Below are 14899 nucleotides of genomic sequence, written 5' to 3' on the forward strand. Positions count from 1 at the left end.
TAAGAGTGCTAACTTTGATGATGTTTGTTGCGATGAAGAAAATCTGTCCTACAGGAGCTGGACGGTGCCCACCAACTCATTTTACAAGGCCAAAGAACAACATCAGATATTCATGTATTTTGTATATTGACATGGCCCAAATCTGAACCAGTGACAAAGCCATGAAAACTCTGTAAAAATATCACAGGGAACTGAACGACACACAAGATTGATATTTGGAGCATGTAGTCCATTGTCAATCCCATAAATCAGGCAGTTTTCGGCACTATCAGATGATATGGCTGACTAGTGCAACTTGCCTTCCCATTCATCGCCCTTATATCTGCTCTGGCCTGACAGTCTAGAATTGAAAACACAGGGGACCAATAGATAATGGCCCCATTGTCAAACCTATATATCATTCATTCGCCTGTGGGTTTTTTGTTTCACAATAAAGCAGGTTAAAAAAATCATAGAGGGGATAAGTGGGGCTGCAAGAGGTAGAAACATATTATACAGCTAGTGGGTAAACTGTATCTAAATATGCAGACAATAAGGAAAAAAGCAATATGCAGTATACTGGTAATGTTTCACAGCAATTACTTGCACTAAACACAGTCTACCTTACTATAATTAACCACAGCTTATAAGACTAACCAGTCTTTCAGTGATGTGCATTTCAAAACCAAAGGACCTGTTACCTGTAAGTCACTCTAGGGCAAACTAGGTGATTTATGATAGACTTGTAAAAAAAAACAAAACACTAGTTAATTAATTCTCAAAACCAGTAATTAAATTCACTATACAGGACTATTAAAGGAGGAATCACCGAAAAAACTGATGGAATGGATTAGAGACTTTTACAATTTTCCCTCAGTGCTGGAAATAGGTGGTTTTAATGTTTCAAGTGAAGGTAAAAAGAAGGGTTTAAGACAATTGAAAGACTCTGTTTTTCAATTTCCTGAACTCACAGCCCTGATACTTTCTTTGTTGATACAGCAAACAATCAGAATATGAAGACTCAAGACTTGTCATTACTATAGTGATCAGCACAAGAGTAATGTCAACAAACAAATAGCTAAAAAGCAGAAAAATAAACATATATATCAAACATTTATAAATTAGCTCTGTTCTGTTGTCTTATGATGAAAATCAGCATGTTCTCTATAAGCCAGTAAATTCTTTGGGGAAATGGATTATCTTTTTGCTGTATGTGTCTACCCCACCTACACCACAACAGAGCTCTAATCCCAAATTGAAGTGTCTAGGTGATATTGCAATATAAATACATAATATTTTTTTCAAGCAATACACTTATTAAGGAACATACATTATACAGACTTACATATTGTCAGAACTTCCAAGCAGTCAGGAAACTTTGGACTCGAGGAAAGTGCTATATCCTTTTTGGGAGAGAAATAGAGACACACTGGATTAATAAATTATTCTAGTCCCACTTTATTTACACTATATGCAGTGTCTGCCAAATATAGCTTTGATTAGAGATGTTAAACAGCACATATTAGGTCTATTTCATAAACAGCACTCAAAGCTTCTCAGGAACATGCTATTCACAGTGGCATCCCTCGCTATGTCAACCTCCAGCAGAGCAGTTTGGACAGATGCGGGATTACACAGTTGCAGATTCTTTCCCAGCAAGTCTAAATGACCGTGTTAAAAATACTGGCAGCTGCAGGAGCTTTGTCTACACTAGAGCTTGCACTGTTTTCTACGACTGGTGGAGCTGCATTAGTGTTAATAATGGTGGGCAATTTTTGGAAACAACAATCACCACCAAACAAACTAGCAAAGGCCCACTGAAGACAACAATGTGTTGAATATCTTTGTTGTTTGCTTGCGGAGTCAACTTGTTTTTCCCTGGATATTGCCTAACAAAAAATGCAAACCCCTGGATATAGTTGCTTCCCCTTTTACACAACTGTTCTATTCTTTTTGTCACACTATTGAGGATGAAAGTATTGTTGATATAGTTTAACCACAGTGCTCAGTTAAAATGTGTCTAACTAGCATGATGTGACAGGTTTCAGAGTAGCAGCCGTGTTAGTCTGTATCTGCAAAAAGAACAGGAGTACTTGTGGCTACAACTCACTTCTTCAAATGCATAGAAGGGAACACACACCAAGACAGGAGATATTTATACATACAGATAACATGAAAAGGTATGCATACCAACAGGAAGAGTCTAATCAATTGAGATGAGCTATCATCAAAAGGAGAAAAAAAACTTTTGAAGTGATAATTAAGATGACCCATAGAAGGTGTGAGGAGAACTTAACATAGGGAAATAGATTCTCTAAGGTGCCACAAGTACTCCTGTTCCTTTTAGGGTGATGTGGTATTTTGCTCACTGAGAATGGTCTGTAGACATCCGTGATAAATTCCTTTCAATGACTAAGGCAAGACGACACATTTGGATCAATTACATTTCAGTACTAAAATGCTAGTTTGCCGTATCGCCCATCACTCGTAAATATTTTCCACTCATACATCAACAAATCTCTAGGAATAATTAGTGTGACCAGCTATGTAAATTGATTCCCAAGCTAAAGGATGTTTGAGCAAATTTAATTTTATAAAGATCACCTGAAGTATAAGTTTGCACAATGGCTTGTCCCTCGCACCACAATGAGCATTTATTCTCTCTTCTCTCTCCCCTCCTCTTCCTTCCTGGTGTCTCTGCCTGTAATCCTCTTCTTCAGTGCATCCAAAATGCTGCTGTGAATATCAGCTTCCTTGCATGACATGGAATACATTTCACTCCCCTCTTTAAGCCCATCCACTGATTTCCCCTTGCCTCTGGCAGCATGTTCAAACTACCTATCTTCACCTTCCAGGGTCTGTACACTATCACTTTCTACTCCCCAACCCTTGCTGCCTAGTCCAGATGTGTGTAATAATGAAAACATGGACTCTTGGCAGGGCTTTGGAGTGGAGCCTGGAGCTGCAGCGTGGAGCAGTGGAGCTGTAGGTTTTTGCCTGGAGCTGGAGCACAGCTCCAAGGCCCTGACTCTTGGTAGTGAATAAACCACACTAGACTGGCATAATTATGTACAGTAGTAGTAGAAGTTATTAAAACAGTACAAATGTCCATTGGCATTCTGATTTAAAATGGAGTCCTACCAGCATTATATAAGCATGAAATGCAACGTTTTAACAAAAGTTTCTGAGATCTTAAATGGGGCCATCCTTCTGAGCTATTTTCGTCTTGCTCATTGCAGAATCATCCAATTCTACCTCATGATTTTACAGAATGAGGTTCCTAATCACACCAATTAGCCTGCATGAAAAGTTTTACTGTGCTTAGAGGTACTTGTAACATATATTTTCACAGGTCTTGATTTTGCATTTTTTATTTCTCTGCAGGGTGGATTTGATTTAAATCACTAGTCAGGAAGACTCAATTTAATCATGGATTTCTACATAGAAGTGCATTCTTGTTGGCTGTTACAACCTTAATACATATTCTTAGGAATAGATGTAGGTTTCATTTTTAGAAGGTACACACTACACATTTTTAAGTGATTTATTTTGAAAACTTTTCAGATTTGTTTTACAGCTATATCAGAAAATGAATGATTACTTTGTTATTTCATTTAGCAAAGGTAATTGAAGCAGATATTTATGAAGTCATTGGAAGGTGAACTATCTCCAATTCAGCAGGTTAATCATTAATATTTGGAGGATTTTCTTGCCATGCTGTATTAAGAGAACATCATCAGATAGACATATACATTGTTTTATTTAACTATAACAACGTTATGTATTATGGATTTTTTTCTTCAAACAGCAAAACTAAGCATCTCTGATGGTATCTTCTAGACCAGGGATCAGCAACCTTTGGCACGTGGCCCTTCAGGGTAAGCCCCTGGCAGGCCGGGCTGGGTCAGTTGTTTACCTGTGGTGTCCGCAGGTTTGGTCGATCGCAGCTCCCACTGGCTGCGGTTTGCCGCTCCAGGCCACTGGGAGCTGCGGGAAGCGGCAGCCAGCACATCTCTCGACCTGTGCCACTTCCCACAGCCCCCATTGGTCTGGGATGGTGAACTGTGGCCAGTGGGAGCCACGATCAGCCAAACCTGCAGACGCTGCAGGCAAACAAAGCGGCCCGGCCCACCAGTGGCTTACCCTGATAGGCCACGTGCCAAAGGTTGCTGATCTCTGTTCTAGACAGAGCATTGAGTCCCATTGAGTAGATAGAAAGATTAACCTAAATAATCTATACACAAGCCCCTGGGATCCCATAAAATTGGGTTCCTAATCCATGAACTGTTGGAACTCATTTACAAAACTTTTCTTAAACATTACATGAATATATTGTTGCATATTGTAGAATTAGAATTTATAATCCCTATTCCATGATGAGATATCTTTGAGGTATAATATATTTTAATTAAAACTATCTTTAGATCAAAAAGCATTTTATCAAAAGAATTCTGATTAAAAAAAACAAACTTTTTTTTAATTTAAAATCATTGCTTTTTATCCACCATTTCTCTGTGTGTATTTAGTATTTTACACATATGCTGTGTTACAATCATTTTGATTTTTTTCCTTGGCACTTGAAGAACACAAGAGGTGTTGGTATTTCTTACTGCCCAGGCCATCCTTTGTTTAAGGTTCTTCTGAATGCTAATTAGGTTTTCACTACCCTTGGATAAAGTATTAGCTAGAAAGCTACTCATATTGAGTCACAGACTTGAAATTACCATATTTCTTAGTAAATCTCCTAATTCAACCAATATCGAATGCAGTTTCTTATGGACTGTGTCTAAGCATAGGCCCTGCACTGAATTTCACTTCTTATTCATCTGCTTTCTTCTAAAGTGGATCTGAACAATGACAGTGCACACAGCACGGCACGAGACTATACTTGTATCAGTGTCTTCTAAGTTAAATCTGTTTACTTTATTGAGAATGCTTACTACTGTCAGAGTCATAGGTGGTGCTGGAGGGGAAGCTGTATTCTGTTACATTAGAGCAACACCAATAGTTTTTATTTTGCTCTCATGCACTTTATTCCTAAAAGAAACTTTTATGTCCAAAGTTCAGTAAGCTGTTATGCAACAGAAATCAAATACTCTATGCTGGTCCTTTCAGAATTTGTTCCTGCTCACAAGGGTGTTGTCATAAACAGATAAGTAAGAGTTAATAGAACAGAAGTACTTCATATCTCTTTTGCCTGTAAAGGATTAACAAGATCAGTGAGCCTGGCTGTCACCTGACCAGAGGACTAATCAGGGGACAGGATACTTTCAAATCTTGAGGGAGGGAAGTTTTTGTGTGTGCTGTTAGATTTTGGTTGTTGTTCTCTCTGGGTTCTGAGAGTGACCAGACGTGCAACCAGGTTTCTCTCCAATCTCCCTGATACAGGTTCCTGTAGATTCAAAATAGTAAGTACTAGGTGATAAGGCGAGTTAGGCTTATGTTTGTTTTCTTTATTTGCAAATGTGTATTTGGCTGGAAGGAGTTCAAATTTGTATTTTGCTGAAAGGATTTTAATCTGTATTTGTATACTTAGGCTGGGAGGGTATTCCCAATGTCTATAGCTGAAAGACCCTGTAACATATTCCATCTTAAATTTACAAAGATAATTTTTACTGTTTTTTTTCCCTCTCTTTAATTAAAATTAAAATTTTCTCTCTGTGTTAGGATTATTTTCTCTCTCAGGGAGAGTCTGGGAGGGGGAGAGAGAAGGAGGGGGGAAGGTGAATTTTCCTCTCTGTTTTAAGCTTCAAGGAGTTTGAATCACAGTAATCTTCCAGGGTAACCCAGGGAAGGGAAGCCTGGGAGAGGCAACGGTGAGGAAAAGGGTTTACTTTTCTTGTGTTAAGATCCAGAGGGACTGGGGTCTTGGGGGTCCCCGGGCAAGGTTTTGGGGGGACCAGAGTGTACCAGGCACTAGAATTCCTGGTTGGTGGCAGCGCTACAAGTACTAAGCTGGTAATTGAGCTTAGAGGAATTCATGCTGGTACCCCATCTTTTGGACGCTAAGGTTCAGAGTGGGGAATTATACCATGACAGGTGTATAGACACCCTCTTGTGGAAGCTGCCCATTTTACATGAGAACAGTATGCACACAAACCCACATACCAGCACTTGTTTGTCTCAGGACTATGAAGTGTTCATCCAGCAGAATGGTATCCTGACATCTAAAATCAAATCCCATAACCCAGCCATTCTACATTTAGCACCTTCCTCCAGTTATGGGGCAGAGAGAAAACAGTTTCAGACTTCCATTGGGAAGAGCAAACAAGAGGACATGTGACCAATATATTTTAAAGGCTATTTTATCAAGAATGATATTTATCCCCAAAACAGATATTCAAAGGAATAAATGCCAGAAAGAGCATTTTCTTATCCCTAGTCCAAAGAGATTGTTTTTCCCTTCCTCAATGCTGTAAGTGCAGGAGTTTAGCTGGCCCCAGTGGGCAGTTATAAGGCTTTTATTCTATCTTTTTATTATGGACAGGTAATTTAAATATCTTTCTTAGTACACTCTTTGTATCAGCCATAATTTGTAGCCATCTTATGACTAGGAAAATAGGATCTCCAACTCATACATGTGTAACACTTCTGCCAGGTGGAGCTGGCAGCAACCAGGGTCAATATCTAGGGGTTCCTTTTCAACAATACAACACAGAACCAGCTCAAGACCCCAACTAGTAACCTGAGAAAATTACACACCACCCAGGGCACCTTTGAGAGGCCACACTTCCCCACTCACAAGCACAGAGATTGAGTGTAGAGAAGAAATTTTTAATGAAAGGAAGGAAGTCACCCACTATTAATTAGGGCAGTGTTTCCCAAACTTGGGAAGCCATTTGTGTAGGGAAAGCCCCTGGCGGGCCGGGCCGAGGGCTGTACTGGCCGCTGCTTCCAGCAGCTCCCAATGGCCCGGAGCGGTGAACTGCGACCAGTGGGAGGCGCGATCGGCCGGACCTGTGGATGCCGCAGGTAAACAAACCGGCCCGGCCTGCCAGGGGCTTCCCCTACACAAGCGGCGTCCCAAGTTTGGGAAACACTGAATTAGGGGAAAGGCCACAAGCACGATTCATAAACTGTGAGCAGGACACCCACCCCAGAGTGCACGGGGCAGTCTTCTACCTCATGTTCTGGTGTTCAACCAGGGCCGGCTCCAGGCACCAGTGGAGGAAGCACATGCCTCGGGCGGCACATGCTTTTCTTTCTTTTGCTTGGGGCGGCAAAAATGGTAGAGCTGGCCCTGTCTACAACCAAAAGTTCTTTTAGTGTGCCCCTTTCTGATTCCTCACCATACCCCCACTCACAGTGGTTGTCCTTGGTCAGTGAGGACCCAGGGTTCAGGGACCCACCTGGGGAAGAAGGCACCTTGCTTGCTCTGCCATCTGAGTACTTGCTTCACCTGGCCGCCCTGCCAGCCGCTGCTCCTCGCTGCCTGGCCACCCCGCCACCCGTCAGTTACCTTCTGCTGCCACCTACCTCTCTCTGTGACTTCTGTAGGTCAGTCTCTTAGTGATTTTTAGCTCTCAGCAGGCTAGGCAGAAACACTGCCCCACCACAACTGATTTCAGCTCTTACCGAGTACTTAAAATAGCAAAAGGCTCCTACTGAAGCCTATTTAGCTCTATCTCTGAACAGTGGGGTGGGACAGGTTAAACCAGACCGGGGACCTCTTAGCTAGGACAACTGTCCCCAACTCCCCACTCCTTTTACTTTCATAGGGGTCTAGCATTTGAGCCCCAAGCTTAGCGAGTTCCTTTCAGCTGAGGGTGAGGGACAAGCTCAGCACAGTTCTGCTCCCCTTTAGTCATACAATGACGATAACATTTCACTACCCCTGCATTCAGTACTAAAGTGATTTGTAACCCAATACCAGCCAAAGCTGATCACTTGGAGCTCCACAGCTCCTGTTTTCTAGATACCTATGCAAAGTAGTTATGTGCATGTAAATACAGTTTGCTCCTGAAGTCTCTCCCGCTCCCCAACTAGCTGTCAGGGGAGAGTTCATTCAGACCCTGCTTACACATGCTTTCAACGACTCAGGAGCACTGAAGAGCAATGCATGCTGTATCACCTCAATCACCTTCCCCCATGCTGATACTCCTTCTTTTCTAGAAAAACTTAAACAATTAATTAATTAAGGCCTGGAGGGTTTTTTTCAAATGTTAGAATACTCTACCCAATTTTCACAATCCTAGAATAACTAGATGTTTTGCTACAATGAAAAGCTAAAAGTGTTAATCTTTAAATTGTCATCATTAGGTTTCAGAGTTATTGTCCAAATGAGATGAACCAAGGCAATTCACACCAGCTAGAGTTGTTCTTTCAGGTGTTCTCTCTGACAACACTGCAGTGGTTTAACATTCTAATGGCTTTCTTCATAAGCCCAAGGGTAAAGAATTTAAGCCTAAGGGTAAACAAACAAAAAAAACCTGAGAGTGTTCTCCAGAAGAGCACTGCTTCTGCACATTTTGTACTCACACTGCCTGGAGATCTCTGGTTTCTTCCTTCCAAGTATACTGTACTTTACCATTTGGGGCTTTTGTATTGAGATCATTTATCACTATATTTATCTCCAGACTATTCCTGGATTCCCCACATTATACTGAAATACCATCTCCCTCTCACAAGTCAAACAGAAACTATCAACTGAGAAGAGTTTGTTTACTAACCAATAGGGACAGGGAAATATTGAAATGTTCAGAGTCTCAAGTCAGAACTGTTGCCAGAATTTTCAGACATATAAAATACTTTCTGTAGCCCGTGATGTCTGACATAGACAGACTGCCAGAGAAAGGTCATCCAAATCCAAATCATCAATAGTACAATGGTGGCAGAAGATGTGAAAAACAATTACAGTACACATGTTCTTTTCCCCTTAGGACAAAGAGTCTGACGCTATACCATTTTTTTTATACTAACAAGGATGTAACTAATTCATGTTCTATAGCAGTGTTTTCAAAACTTGGGATGCCGCTTGTTTAGGGAAAGCCCCTGGCGGGCTGGGCCAGTTTGTTTACCTGCCGCATCTGCAGGTTCGGCTGATCGCGGCTCGCACTGGCGGCGGTTCGCTGCTTCAGGCCAATGGGAGCTGCTGGAAGCGGTGCGGGCCGAGGGACATACTGGCCACCGCTTCCAGCAGCTCCCATTGGCCTGGAGCAGCGAACCGCAGCCACTGGGAGCCGTGATGTAAAGATGTGATTCTAAAAAGGACAAGCAAAGGTAACCTTAAATGCCTTTGTTGTTTAGCACTGAAATGGGAAGAAACTCCGTAGTTTTGGTTCACAGGGGGCCATGCAAAAATATCATTCAGTTTCAAGAGATGCAGTTCAGATTCCCAGAATTTCACTTTTGAACAAGCCCAAAAAGTTAAAGCAAGAGTAGTTGAAATCATAGTTTACTGCTTCCTTTCTGCCAACATTCAAATGATTGCTTTTTACTCACACAACTGCTAGCAAAAAGCAAATTTCAAAGTCTCATGCACAAGCATTTATGGTAACCAAAGTGAATGTCAAACTCCCAAGCATGAGTATTTATGGAAATCAAATTTTAAAACAGATCAGTAAACAAGACAGACAATGACCTGATTTCCACTCTTCATAAATAGGGCCACACCCCATACACACACATAGTTATATTGTGTCAGAGATTGTGCACTATGACAGAAATGTGTAGTTCATCAAAGGCAGCACACTTGGTATATTTTAAATGGGGTGGAACATTACTTAAAAAAATCCTGTGATAGAGCCCTGGCAAAGAGTCATTTCAATGAGACAATTAAATGTAAACTCCCCACCTAACCAATAAAATGGCCAGTTTAATATTTTTAGGAAGCATGCTTTGGACAAGGCCAGTAGGGCCCAGAAATAAAAAGATTTTAAATGGTCTAAAATGCCCTAATCCTGTTTATATGCTACCTCTTCCTAATCCACCAACTTTCCCTGAGAGATTAAGCACCCTGGGCACTTCTTTAAGATCTCCTGAGTTATGTTCATCCAGTCAAGCAGCAGAAATTGACCCACAACTAAGCAATACAACTTGAGTTTCAAATACTGAGTAACGAACATTCCCATTTTAAACATTGGGTATGTCTACACTGTATAGAAGGTGTGATTGCAGTTTGGCTAGGCACACCTGCACTAGCTTTAATCTAGCAAGCTCAACTAAAACTAACACTGAAGAGATGACAGCACGGATCCCCAACATGGGCTATCAACATGAATTCATTCCCAGGATTCTGGGCAGGCTTGTACAGCCCACATTTAAACCCATGCTGCTAGTTTTAGCCATGATAGCTGAAGCTAGTGCAGGTATGCTTGCCCAAGCTGTAACCACTTACTCGACTGCAGTGTGGATATACCCACTGTGACGAGTTCGGTCACATAGACCGCCTTGGGGCTGTCACCTGATGTGCTGAGATTACCTCTGAGCCCATTTTCCCTGCCAGCTTGGGACTCCAGAACCCTGCCTTGTTGAGCCGGAGACACAAGCCTGCTGAAACCCAGACTCAGGGTCCGGTCTACACCCCCAGAGCTGCAGATTTTAACCAAAAACTGCTCAGTAAGTCACCTATCTCCAGCACCCAGACACCCTGTCCCCAAGGGGATCCAAACCCCAAATAAATCTGTTTTACTCTGTATAATGCATATACAGGGTAAACTCATAAATTGTCTGGCCCCTTTACCACTGATAGAGAGATATGCACAGCTGTTTGCTCCCCCAGATATTAGTCACTTACTCTGGGTTTATCAATAAACAAAAGTGATTTAATTACGTATAAAAAGTAGGATTTAAGTGGTTCCAAGTAATAACAGACAGAACAAAGCAAAATAAAAGCAAGTCTAGCTTAATACATTAAGAAACTGTTTACAGACAAATCTCACCCTCAGAGATGTTCCAATAAACTTCATACTTCTAGGATGGCATGGACTGCACCCTCAGCAAGTTTGCAGATGATACTAAACTGGGAGGAGTGGTAGATATGTTGGAGGGTACGGATAGGAATCAGAGGTGAGGCCTCATCTGGAGTGCTGTGTCTAGTTTTGGGCCCTACACTACAAGAAGGATGTGGGAAAATTGGAAAGAGTCCAGCAGAGGGCAACAAAAATGGTTAGGGGGCTGGAGCACATGACTTATGAGGAGAGGCTGAGGAAACTGTGACTGTTTAGTCTGCAGAAGGGAAGAATGAGGGGGGATTTGATAACAGCTTTCAACTACCTGAAAGGGGGTTCCAAAGAGGATGGATCTACACTGTTCTCAGTGGTACCAGATGACAAAACAAGGAGTAATGGTCTCGAGTTGCAGTGGAGAGGTTTAGGTTGGATATTAGGAATAACTTTTTCACTAGGAGGGTGGTCAAGCACTGGAATGGGTCACCTACGGAGGTGGTGGAATCTTCTTCCTTAGAGGTTTTTAAGGTCAGGCTTGACAAAGCCCTGGCTGGGATGATTTAGTTGGGGATTGGTCCTGCTTTAAGCAGGGGGTTGGACTAGATGACTTCCTGAGGTCCCTTCCAACCCTGATATTCTATGCTCCCCTAAATCAACACACATCCCCAAGTCTGATTAATTATGTTGACAAATTAATCCATCTGGCAAATCCTTCTGCAAATACAGGTTGAAACCCTGGTTCTACTAAAGACAATGGGAGTTCCGGCACTGACTTCAATGGGAGGAGGCAAGATTTCACACAAAGTATTTAACAATTCATAAACTATTTTTCATTAGATGCATTTTGTTTAACATATAACAAGAAAATCAAGGTAATTTGCATTTCATGCCCTTAGCCATGCTTGTAAGAAAGACATTCATTTCATGAACTGAATAATTTTTAATAAGCTCTTTTTATGTGTTTTTCAGAGGATATTATGAAATTAGAAGAGAAAAATTTCCAGGTGGCAAGACAAGACTCATATTGTGTATAGACTAATTTTGCTCTGTACAGCAATATTTTTACTTTGTTTTTTTTGTGTAATTTATACATACATATATGTATGCAAATTATAACATTTGTATAAAAGAAACATCATCCATGAGAAACCACATAACATTCCAAAACTGACAAGTATTAAAACTATGACAGCTTGCTGAATTGCCAATATATTCTTCCACTTCTGGTAAAAACACTGTATGGCTTATAATAGTCAATAATGCATATTAATTAAAATACAGGGTTAATTCTGAGAAGAAAAAAAGACAACAAAGCAAAAGACATTAAATTTCATAGCACTGCACATTAAAGAGATAAGTAAATCTAAATACGACTATGTTACATGCTTATAACTAAAATGCTACATACCTACCTAAGCATGTGTGTAAAACGATGATAAACAAACCTAATTAAAACCTTTGGTTCTGTGAAAACAGTGCAGCAAAATACATGTTGCATTAAGTGTTTACAACAAATTACACCTCTACCCTGATATAATGCAGTCTTCAGGAGACAAAAAGAATCTCACCCGATTATAGGTGAGACCGCATTATATCAAACTAGCTTTGCCTCCCCCCAATTCCTTGTTCTCTGGCCGTCCCCTTCAGAGACCTCCATCCCTAATCACTCCCAGGATCCCACTCCCTACCAAACCTGCCTGTCCCCTGACTGCTCCGACCCCTATCCACCCCTCCTCGCCCCCTGACAGGCACTCACCGGCAGCGGTGGGAAGCAGAGCAGCCCAGCCCCAGTCCGCTCCACCGTGCCAGCTCCCAGCCACGGTGTTCCGCTTCCTGCCGTCGGTGAGTGCGGGGAGGTTGGGGAAAGGATACCCTCTGCACTCACCTGTGGCAAGAAGCAGGCCCAGCCTGCTCCGCTTTACTTGCCCTGGCCCCAGCCGTGTCGCTGGGGGGCGGCTGGGGAAAGGTCCTGCATTCACCTGTTGTGAGAAGCGGAGCGCCACAGCTGGGAGCTGGCAGAGTGCAGCTGGCTGGGGCTGGGCTGCTCTGCTTCCCGCCGCTGGTGAGTGCGGGGAGATTGGGGAAAGGATGCCCTCCAGTGGTTTCCCCAGGACTTGAAATTAGGGGAGGTGTTTGAATTTACAGGGGGGGTGTCAGGACCAATGAGATAAATAAAAGAGATATGAATAAAGTAAATGTTTTGTTAGGATTATGCAAATTTAACATAAGAATAATGCAAGTTATACCAAAACACATAACAGGTCAAGATTTCTAAAAATGTATACATTTTAAAAAAAAGTATTTAATTTAAACTGACTTTTGAAAAGTAAGCCATCATGGGATAAGAGGAAAGTCCTCTCATGGATCAGTAACTGGTTAAAAGATGGGAAACAAAAGGTAGGAATAAATTATCAGTTTTCAGAATGGAGAGAGTATCCTAGAGGTCTACAAAATCTTGACTGGTGCGAAGAAAGTGAATAAGGAAATTTTATTTAATACTTCACATAACACAAGAAATAGCAGTCACCCAATGAAATTAATAGGCAGCAGGTTTAAAAAAAACAAAAGGAAGTACTTCTTCACACAATATAAAGTCAACACAGGGAACTCTTTGCCAGGGATGCTATGAAGACCAAAACTATAACTGGATTATAAAAAGAACTAGATAAATTTCTGGAGAGTAAGTCCGTCTGTGGCTATTAGCCAGGATGGGGAGGGATGCAACACCATGCTCTGAGTGTCCCTAGCCTGTTTGCCAGAAGCTGGGAATAGGCAACAGGGGATGGTCACTTGATGATTATCTGTTCTGTTCATTCCCTCTAAAGCACCTGGCCTTGATCACTGTTATAAGACAGGGTACTGGGCTATATGGACCACTGGTTTGACCCAGTATGACCATTCTTATGCAAAAATTAATTATAATAATAAAAATGTTTAGTACAGAAACTCCCCAACATAATGACCTCCCAAGATAGCAACAATGTGAGATAACAACATTGGCAAATAATGCATTTTAAAAATCTTGGCCTACTAGGAAACATTTATATAAGTTTCCATTCCCAGTCACAAATCTAGCATTCTGGAGCAAAGTGACTAAAATATAGTCCAACAAACAAATGTTTATTTAACATGCCCTTCACTTTGCCCTCCACCGCACTCCACTCACCGGTGTTGTCCTTGGTCAGTGGAGACTCAGAGTTCAGAGGTGCTTTCACGTGAGTACACCTCCCAGGTGGAGGACAAGAAGGCACTTTGCTTGTCCTTCCAGCTGCTCACTGTTCGCTCTGGCCACCCATGTCTGTTCGTTGTGCCACCATTTACTCCACCGCTCTGTTGCCAATGGCCCTGCACAGTCACCTTCTGCTGCCACCTGCCACTGTGACCTCTGCGAGTTGGTCTCTTGAGGTTCCACCAGCTCTCAGTGATTTCAGCTGCGCTCTCGCTCGCTGCTAGTGCAGTCTGGGCTGTCTCTTACACAAAAACACTGTACCCACAGGACCACTGTCCCCACAAAAGGACTAAGCACTTAAACCTGATTGTCAGTGATTTCAGCTGCAGTGGTCACTTAACAGAAGACTCTCTGTGGAGCCTAATGAGCTCTGTCTTTAAACAGTAGAGAGGGACAGGTCCCCACCCTCTCTCTTGATGCCTTCAAATCATCACAGGCTAAGTACAGTTCTACTGCCCTTTATTCATACAATAAGAACAACATTTCATCCCCCATTCCCTCTACATTCAAGTGGTTTGTAACCCAACCCCCAACCTATTTAAATTTAACAATAGAAAAAAGGACAGTGTTCTAACTTCAGGGTCAATACACACAGCAGTTATGTATGAAAATTTCATTGTTCAGAAATGGCCACAGAGGGGAGCTATTTCTACAAGAATGGGTTTTACTTTGTCGTCTTGTTAGCCCTTGGATTATGCTAAATAAGAAAGCAAGCAATAAGGAAGTTAGTTAGTTTTGGCTTAGAGGCATAAATAAATAAATAAATAAATCTACTCTTCCTATAAAACTATTAATCAATCCTATA

At 41.7% G+C, this 14899-nt stretch overlaps 1 long non-coding RNA gene across 2 annotated transcripts in view; it reads right to left on the reverse strand.

The window, feature by feature from the left end:
* Nucleotides 1-14899, reverse strand: part of LOC115658522 — a 95430-nt gene that overhangs the window by 78852 nt on the left and 1679 nt on the right. The window contains exon 2 of one of the 2 annotated variants that reach the window (XR_004002322.1): nt 1325-1382. The exons of the other annotated variant lie outside the window; for it this stretch is intronic. This is a non-coding gene — a long non-coding RNA (uncharacterized LOC115658522). The remainder of the gene's footprint in view (nt 1-1324; nt 1383-14899) is intronic. 2 annotated transcript variants of the gene reach the window in all.

This window comes from Gopherus evgoodei, chromosome 10 (assembly GCF_007399415.2).
Source record: "Gopherus evgoodei ecotype Sinaloan lineage chromosome 10, rGopEvg1_v1.p, whole genome shotgun sequence".
Taxonomy (NCBI): Eukaryota; Metazoa; Chordata; order Testudines; family Testudinidae; genus Gopherus; species Gopherus evgoodei.